The following is a 9998-nucleotide window of genomic DNA, read 5'->3' on the forward strand; positions in this document are numbered from 1 at the left end:
CTGGACTGTTTCTAAAAGGACTTTTGGCAACTACAAGCTCATCTCTGTTGTGTATCTGAACCGCAGGAATTGAATTCAAGTCTGTCTGTATATTAATCTTTTAACCAACGTTCTCTTTTTTCTTTTTTAATAAATTTTAGTTTAGTTAATAAGAATTGGCTATAAGCGTGTATTTTGGGTAAGATCGAAGTTATCATTTGACCTGGGTCTGGGGCTTGGAGAACCTTTTCTTTTATATGATGAAATAAGATTTTCAGAATTTATCATCATATATTTGACGTGTGTCTGGATGGAGGCCTGAGGCTGGGCACTTTATGGGAACTGTGTTATTTGGACTTCTGAGTAACCGGTGAGGTACACCTCTATCCCAATATAACGCTGTCCTTGGGAGCCAAAAAATCTTACCGTGTTATAGGTGAAAGTGCGTTATATCAAACTTGCTTTGATACAGTGAACCGCGCAGCCCCGCCCTCCACCCCCGAGTGCTGCTTTACCACATTATATCCGAATTATGTCAGGTTGCGTTATATCGGGGTAGAGGTGTAATACAGAGGCTGTTTTGGGCTGGCTTGGTAAATTGAAGTATTGGAATATCCACCAGCTTTGGGGGTTTGTCTGCCCCGTTTTGTTTGCAGTTCACCCTGACTGAGTGACCTCAGGTGGTGCCCACAGGCAACACCGTCACACAGCCTCTCCCCTGGTAGCTGTCTCCACCTTCTGAAATAAAAAATTGTCTCCAATACAGTCCAATAACTCGTTGGATAATCTGTACCCTACTATGTTATTTTCCCAACAGATGTCTGGGTAGTTGAAGTCCCCCATCACCACCAAGTCCTGTGCTTTGGATGATTTTGTTAGTTGTTTAAAAGAAGTCTCATCCTCCTCTTCTTCCTGGTTTGGCGGTCTGTAGTAGACCCCTACCATGACATCACTCTGGTTTTTTACCCCTTTTATCCTTACCCAGAGACTTTCAACAAGTCTCTCTCTTATTTCTATCTCCACCTCAGTCCAAGTGTATGCATTTTTAATATATAATGCGACACCTCCTCCGTCTCATCTGTCCTTCCTGAGCAAGCTGTACACTTCTATTCCAATATTCTCATCATCTGTATTATCCCAGCAAGTCTCCGTGATGCCAGCTAGGTCATAGTTGTGTTTATTTACTAGCATTTCGAGTTCTTCCTGCTTATTCCCCATACTTCTCGCATTAGTATACAGACATCTAAGCTACTGATTTGATTAACGCCCCAGTTCTGACTTCTCTCTTCTTTATTTCTGCTATAACAGCCCATGTTCCCAGCAGATTCTGACCCTTCTCCCAGGTCTTCATGTTTTTTACTTACCTCTGGGCTTTGGTCACCTGCCCCTGTTGAACCTAGTTTAAAGCCCTCCTCACTAGGTTAGCCGGTCTGCAGCCAAGTATTCTCTTCCCCTTATTCAGTAGGTGGACCTGACGTCTGTTTAGCAGTCCTTCTTCCTGGAACAGCATCCCGTGGTCAAGGAAGGCAAAGCCCTCCTGGTAACACAGTCTTCGCAGCCAGGCATTCACCTCCAGGATGCATCTGTCTCTGCTGAGGCCCCTACCCTTGACTGGAAGGACTGAAGAGAACACAACCTGCACTCCCAACTCCCTCACCCTTACTCCCAGAGCCCTGTAGTCATTTCTGATCTGCTGAGGGTCATACCTCACAGTATCATTAGGGCCCACATGGATGAGTAGCATGGGGTAGTAGTCAGAGGGCCAGATGATCCTCGACAATCCCTCCATAATGTCTCAGATACGGGGCCCTGGCAGGCAGCATATCTTCCAGGATGCCATGTCCGGGTGACAAATGGGTGCCTCCATCCCCCTCAGAAGAGTCTCCAACCACCACTACCCTACATTTCCTACTAGGAATGGTGGTTGTGATCCTCCCAGCCTTGGGGGTCCATGGCTTCTCCAACCTTTTGGGGATGATTCTTGTCGTAACCAGCAGCCAGTGTCCTCCCTGTATCAGAGCCATATCCTCCTCCCCTGTGGTGTGACAGCAATCCTCTCTAGCTGTATAGCGTCCTCAGCCTTGAAGTCTCCATATGAATACTCTCGCAGGATTCCTTGTGGGCTTGGAGGAAGCTCCTCTGCCCAGCCACCTCCTGCTGTAGCTCTCCCACCTGTTTCTTGAGAGATCCCACCAGCAGGCACCTCTCACACGGGGTGGTCCCCCCAGCCTGGCTGTCTGAAAGGGAAATGCAGGCCACAGTCTCTGCAAGTCCAGACCAGCATCTGGGGAGAGGCATCCACGACTGGGTTGTCTGTCTGGATACTGGCGCAGGTGGAGGAGACAGGAGCAGCGTTGGCACTGGCGATATGGCCCTTCCTAACCACAGCGACTATATCACGTCTCCCTCCCACAAACTCCCTCTCAGCCTCCCCTGTTCGCTAGCTCCCCTTGGTCGCTTGACTCTGGCTTTTAAGGCCTTTTCTCTTAGGTCAGTCCTACCACCTCATTAATCACATGGTGGTGGGGGGGGGGGTGATCACAAAGCTGATGGAGGCTGATCAAAGATGATCAAGGATGATCCAGGGAACAAAGGCTCAAACAGGCTCCAGCCCCACAGTCCCAACTGACCCAGTAACTGAAATAACCTGAAAGAGAGAGAAAAACACAAACACCCCAACAGACTCACTCGCACCTTCCAATACCAGCTCTGACATCACAGGCATGAGAACTGGGGCTGCGGGGTGGGTAGTAGGCCCCGGCTTTGGGGGTCGGTGCGTGGACAGGGGGAAGGGGACTTGCTTTCAGCATCCCCACTATTAAAAATGTTCCAGGGCCAGATCGGGGAATGCCTATCACTGTAAGACAGGATCCCGGCCCGGCGTGTGATGGCCAAGGATGTGAATACAGGAGCCAGAAGGCTGCGGATGCAGGTGTCAGAGAAGATGCAAATAGCCCGGCTGGCAGGGAGGGGATTCCCCCCCGGCTGGTAACATACAGGAAAGGCTGCTAAGCCCAGGACACCTGCCTGTCTGTAACCGGGGCCCTGGGCCTGGCGGGGCAGAGGATCCCTCCCTCCCCCCATCTCACACAGGAGATGTGACTCTCAAGGGCTCAGATGTGGTGACGGAGGAGGCCAGCTCACCACCTGCCCTCGCTGGGAAACCGAGGCAGAGCAGAGACCCCAGCTGAGTGCGGGGAGAACCAGGCAGGGGAGGCCAGCTGCCAGGCAGGATCGCCTTGTCCGGGGTGAGAGAGGCCCCAGGGGAGGAGGGAAGCTGGCAGGGGATGCTGCTGGTAACAGGCACCTGGTCAGAGGGTGGTCACAGCCATGGGGGGTTCCCTTATCCAAGAGACCCCTGAATCTCAGCCCTCCAGGAAGGGGGCTGGGAGAGGGCTCTGCCCTGGGGTGAGGGTGACAGGGAGCCCACAAGAGGGGAGATGGGCTCCTGGCACACACAGCTCCAGGGGGGGCCTGTCCCAGATCATCAGAGCCCCAGAGATCTGGCTGGGGTAAGAACCAACGCTCAAGGAGTCACTCCCTATTCCACTCTAGGGGTCAGGGGACCCCAGGCTGCGGCCCAGACAGCTGACACATGGAGCAGGTAGGGTCACTGCCCTCCTCACTCCTTGGCAGATGAGGGAAGGAGGCAGTGGCAGGACCCCAGCCCAGTTTCAAACCCAAATATGTTGGGGTGGGGAAAGGGCCCTTCTGTGCCCCGTGCTAGAGCCACACTCGGGCTCAGAGAGGACGTGTCACTGCTCCGAACCGTGTGCTTTTGGTGTAATTGGTTAGTGTGACGAACTAGGAATGTTCTTAATGTTTTCTCTGAATACTGTATTGGTGCCTCAGTGTCCCCATGGCAGTTCTTAAGTATCTGGCAGAGCAAAGGGCCAGTGCACCTAAATGCCTGACACTCTGTCTCCTAGCAACTGATGGCCTGGGCCCCTCCCCTGCAAAGGTGCCAGCTGAAGGTGTTGGAGACAAAGGGATCAGGTGACCTCCTGGCCCGGGAAAGGAGCTGAGGAGAGAGGAGGGGCTGGGAGGGGTTGTTAGTCTGGAGCTGGCTGGGGTCAAGGGTGAAGGGCAGACCTGGGGGTCTGGCTCACTGCCCCCCAGAATGGACCCGGCCGAGGGGTCCGGTTCGCTGTACCTACAAGCTCTGTTTTAGACCCTGTTCCTGTCATCGAATAAACCTCTGTGTTACTGGCTGGCTGAGAGTCATGTCTGACTGCGAAGTGGGGGTGCAGGACCCGGTGGCTTCCCCAGGACCCCGCTGGGGTGGACTCACTGTGGGAAGCGCACGGAGGGGCAGAGGATACCCAGTGCTCCAAGGAGAGACCGAGGAGGTGAAGCTGTGTGAGCTTCTTGCCCTGAACAAGTTTGCTCCGAGGGAGAGGAGGCTCCCCAAAGTCCTGACTGGCTTGGTGGGGAGCAGTTCCAGAGCATCGCCCGGTGACTCCGTGACAACTGGTGGCAGCGGCGGGACGTACTGCACCCCGTGAATGGCGCTGCTTGCAGTAAGTGACTGGGGAGCAGTAAAACAAAGGAGGGATAATGAGGACCAGGCGTGCTGAAGGCTCAGAGAGGGACGGTTTCAGGGGGCAGTTAACCTCTGGGAGCGTGTGACCGGTGAGAAGGACTGTTGGAGTAACGGGGTCCCCCTGAGGACTGCAGCGAGCAGTCTCAGGGGCGGAGGAGCTTGCCGCTCGACCCTGGGAGACAGAAGGATTTTTGCAGTAGCAGGGTTCCCCTGGGGATTGCAGGAGCAGTCCCAGGGGCGGAGGAGTCTGCAGCTCGACCCTGGCAAAGAGGTGGTGATCACGAGAAGGGCTGGCACACCCGGGGTTCTTCCTGGAAACCATGGGGGAGCCAAGAGCACACAGGCCTGTGAGTCCAGAGCCACTTGGGAACGGTGAAGTGATGGCCTATCACCATCTCCTTGAGAAGGACATTGTGATCCTGTGCACAAAGAGAGGGTTACGCATGGGAAAATTCACCAAGGCACAATTAATCGTGCAGTTGGAGGAGAAGCACCGCTCTGAGGAGCAGATTCCTGGCCCAGATGGGGCTACAAGAGGATCTGAGAGCAGCTGGAGCATCAGCCAGGCATCCCCGGGAGTCTGGTCCCCAATCAGACGAGGGTCTTCACGATTGGGTTCCCCATCAGGAGATTGGAGACGGATGGGATGGGAGCAGAGCCCGAGAGAGCGAGAGGACCATGAGAGAAAGCAAGAGCCCGAGGAAAAGCTGCATGAGAAGCAGCAGCAGCGTGGACTGGTGATGGTGGAGCAGAGAGACATAGGGGGCTGCCCAGGGGTCAGTGGGGAAACACGCCTGCGAGGGCGAGACCCTGGGACAGAGAGAACTGTGGTGGTGCAGCCCCAGATGCTGAGGGGCTGTGGGACCTGGGTGAAGTTCCCTGGGGTGAGGCCCCTCGCCCTGCCTATGGCCCAGATCCCTGTGCAGACCCAGGAGGCGTCGGGCTGGCTGGTGGTTGGGGTTCTCCAGGATATCGGCTGGGAGGTCCTGTTGGGGGGTGACTGTCTCCCCATGGGACAGGATCCAAGCCCCGCTCCTGTAACGGCCGAGGGTTTGAATTCAAATCCAGGGAACCAATTGGCTGGGATGGAAATGGTCAGTGAAAATGCAAATGACCTGGCTGGCAGGGGGGAGGGGCTGCTGGGCTCAGGATACCTGCCTACCTGTAACCAGCCCCCTGGGGCTGAGTGGGAGGGAGAGATGCTCCCCGCCCCCCTGCACAGCGGAGAGGGGGCTCACACTGGCTCTGATGCTGTGACCAGAGCAGAGAGCTCGCTGCCTGGCCCCACTGGGACAGCAAGGGCAGCGCTGAGCACGGGGGGAGCTGAGACCCCAGCTGAGTGGGGGGACACCCGGCAGGGCAGGTCAGCTGCCAAACAGGTTTGCCTGGTCCAGAGGTGCTGCTGGGAAGTGATTACACAGCAGGGAGGGAGCTACCAGGGACAGGGCTCAGGGGGGCTGTGACCCCAGGCCCAGCCAGCGAGAGGGAGCAGGTCCCACTCCCTGCCCCAGCAGCTGGATCCCAGACCGAGCTGCAGAGGGATCCCTCCTTGGAGAAGCTGAGGGAACTTGCTGGCCACAGCGCTGCAAACCCCCTTGGGGAAGGCTGCAGGGACAGAGTCCTGCAGGAAGAGGGATTCCTGTACCGGGAATGGGCTCCCCAAGGGGAAGTAGAACTGGGGGGAATCGGGAGGCAGCTGGTGGTGCCCCAGGAATCCACAGGGTTCTTCCCATTCGACCCGCTGTATGGGAGGAGAGTGAGGGGACCCCTGAACCTGAAGAGGGAGGATTGGATGAAGAAGGGGGAAGACCCCCGGGGGGATCTCTTCCCTGAGGTGGGAGACAATCTCCCCATCAGGTGTTCCCCGTTCAGAGTCACTGGGAAAGCAGCCCAGAACCTGGAGAGAGAGATCAGGGACATGCTGGCTTTAGATGGGATCCAGCCATTTTACAGCCCATGGGCCTCACCCGCGGGGCTGATCCCCAAGCGAGACAGGATGATCTGGTTTTGTGGGGGCTATCAGAAGCTTAAAGCCATCACAGTGTCCGATGCCGACCCCATGCCTAGGCCTGGGGAGATTCTAGACAAGCTGAGAGGGATGGAGAACTTGGCCCTGGCAGACACTGATAACATGTGCATCTTTAGCCAGACCTGGGAGGAACCGGTGTCCCAGGTGAAGAGGGGGCTGGGCTGCCTCAAGGAGGTGGGACTGACAGTAAAAGCTGGAAAGTGCAAGGGGGGACGGCAGAGGTGTTGTGTCTGGGCCACAAAGTGGGAAGCGGCTGCCCAAGCCCAGAGCTGGCAAAGGCCAAGATGGGGGCTCTTAACCAAGGGAGCCCGAATCACAGACCAGAGTGCTGGGAAAAGACCCAATCCCAGCTTGAAGCCCAGGGGTACTGGGGTGACAAAGGGTGTGGGCTGCATAAACCTTCCCACATGCGGCCTGCAAGTGCCATCAAGCACACCCGACCTAAGGGAGGGCGTAAGACTGGACTGTCCTGGTGTAACTCACACCAGGAATGGGAGAGATGCTGGGGCATCCATGGGAACCTTGGTGGGTTCGAACTTCCCCAGGTCACTGGCTGAAGTGACCTCGCTCAGTTCAGTCTCAAAGGGGGGAGAGATGTGACGAACTAGGAATGTTATTAATGTTTTCTCTGAATACTGTATTGGTGCCTCAGTGTCCCCATGGCAGTTCTTAAGTATCTGGCAGAGCAAAGGGCCAGTGCACCTAAATGCCTGGCACTCTGTCTCCTAGCAACTGATGGCCTGGGCCCCTCCTCTGCAAAGGTGCCAGCTGAAGGTGTTGGAGACAAAGGGATCAGGTGACCTCCTGGCCCGGGAAAGGGGCTGAGCAGAGAGGAGGGGCTGGGAGGGGTGGTTAGTCTGGAGCTGGCTGGGGTCAAGGGTGGAGGGCAGACCTGGGGGTCTGGCTCACTGCCCCCCAGAATGGACCCAGCCGAGGGGTCCGGTTCGCTGTATCTACAAGCTCTGTTTTAGACCCTGTTCCTGTCATCGAATAAACCTCAGTTTTACTGGCTGGCTGAGAGTCACGTCTGACTGCAAAGTGGGGGTGCAGAACCCGGTGGCTTCCCCAGGACCCCGCTGGGGTGGACTCGCTGTGGGAAGCGCACGGAGGGGCAGAGGATGCTGAATGCTCCAAGGAGAGACCCAGGAGGTGAAGCTGTGTGAGCTTCTTGCCCTGAACAAGTCTGCTCCAAGGGAGAGGAGGCTCCCCAAAGTCCTGACTGGCTTGGTGAGGAGCAGTTCCAGAGCATCGCCCAGGGACTCCGTGACAGTTAGCAAGGCCTCTAAATAAACCTTGCAAGCGCCTGGTGGAACAGCTGCCAGGGAAATGGGAAAGATACTGTAGCAGCTGTGGCTAACACGGGGGAGTTTGGACTTCCCCCACTGTGACCTTCTGAGTGCAATATAACATCTCATTGGAAGGTGACAGGGCCAGAAAGAGTTAATTACCTCACCTCACCGACTGACCTGAGCCCTGGGTGAACCTTAAGGACTGGTTAGGAAGATCTGTAAATGAGCAGAGCTTTGAAATGCAAGTCTGCATAGGTAGAGGTAGAAGGGGAGGTGTTTGCTCAGGTCTTGTGATGTCAGCAAACAAGTCTTGTCTATTGCTAGAGCTTTGATTCAAAGATCAAAAAGAAGTATTAGTATTTAGGAAGACACTTGGGGGAAACAGCACTGTTGTCTCTATGTCTCTTTGAAGGTTGTGGTAACCTGTATCTGAACTGTTTAATGGATAAATTATCCTGTGCTAATTGCCAGGATGTTTGGGATGAGGAGTTCAGCCTATTGTTTTCTCAGGCTGAAAGGCTGCTGGAAATGTATAAGAACCTGGGACACGATCCTGCTTCATCTCAGATCTATTTTGGGTTTCAAGAGGGGGAAACCTTAAGCCACAAGGACTGAGATCCCCAGTCACTGACTGGAGTCACCCTGAATATGGACATTGGACTGTAACCTCTGGACTATTTTTAAAAGGACTTTTGACAACTACAAGATCATCTCTACTGTGTATCTTCACCTCAAGAAATGAATTCGTGTGTTTGTATATTGATCTTTTAACCAACACTCTCTCTCTTTTCTTTTTTAATAAATTTTAGCTTAGTTAATAAGAATTGGCTGTAGCGTGTATTTTGGGTAAGATCGAAGTTATACTTGGACCTGGGTATGTGGCTGATCCTTTGGGATTGGAAGAACCTTTTCTTTTATATGATGAGATAAGATCAGTAATTATCATCGTATCTGATGTGTGTGTCTGGACGGAGGCCTGAGGCTGGGCACTTTAAGAGAACTGTGTGGTCTGGACTTCTGAGTAACCAGTACTGTAGAAGCTGTTTTGTGCTGGCTGGTAGATCTAAGTATTGGAATAATCACCAGCATTTGAGGTTTGTCTGCCCCGTTGTATTTGCAGTTCACCCTGATTGAGTGACCTCAGCTGGCCATCACACCAGCTCACTGGCTAATGTGACCCTGCTCAGTTCTGTCTCAGAGGGGAAGAGATGGGCCGGAATGGGAGTTTTTTATAAATATTTTGTATAACGACTGTGTGTGCCTCGGTTTCCCCTACGTGCTGCATTAGCGAGGTGGTGGGGAAAGGCTGTTTGCTCTCGGGGAGGCTATGACAAAGGTGTGAATAGCCCCTAGGTGTCTTGTGTTTGGGGGCCTGGGTCAATGGAGAGGCCGTGAAGACAATGGCAAGCCCAATCTGGTTCCAAAGTCTGGGCCATAGCCCCGATCCTGGGGATTCGTGACATTGACAGGGCCACTTTGCCCTCTACAGCCTCAGAGGAACCCCGTTACGGTCTCTGTGCTGTCCCAAACAAACCAGGCAGTGGCTGCCCGCGCTGCAGGCCGACCTCGGTCAGTTCTGGGCCCGGCAGCTGGTTCTGGCTCTGGCAAAGCCCAACAGCACTTCCCGTGGCTCCCCAGTGGGTTCCCGTATCCCGCGGCTGAGCCCGGGTAAACGCACAACAACCCCCGCTTCCAGCGGCTCCACACATGGCACACGCCGCTCCCGAGCTTGGACAAGCTCCAGCTAGGGTCAGGCTTCTGCTGGCCTCCGAGAGCAGAGTTGCCAGCTCGGGGAGGACTGGCTGGGGGGGTGGAGATGACGGGGTATCCCCAACTGCAGGCAGACCTGGGGTCAATGGGTGTCGCTTGGCCATTTCTCACCAGCTCTGTGCAGCCAGGCATGCCCGAGCCCTGTCTGTTGGCACACTGTGTGGGGAATGGCACAGCTCCACAGAGTTTGTCCATTCGCCCTTTCTTGGGGGGGGGCTCTGGCCTGAGCCCGGGGGCGAGGAAGAACAGAGCCCGGCTGTGGTGGACTCAAAGCTCTGGCAGCTGGAAAGTAGGGAGCTAGACCGAGATGGCACAGGTGCCCTGGCATTCGCCCTGGCCATGTACAAACCTAGCGTGGTCCTGGGCCAACCTCAGCCTTGGGGCTGTG

This window comes from Gopherus evgoodei, chromosome 6 (assembly GCF_007399415.2).
Source record: "Gopherus evgoodei ecotype Sinaloan lineage chromosome 6, rGopEvg1_v1.p, whole genome shotgun sequence".
NCBI classification, from domain to species: Eukaryota; Metazoa; Chordata; order Testudines; family Testudinidae; genus Gopherus; species Gopherus evgoodei.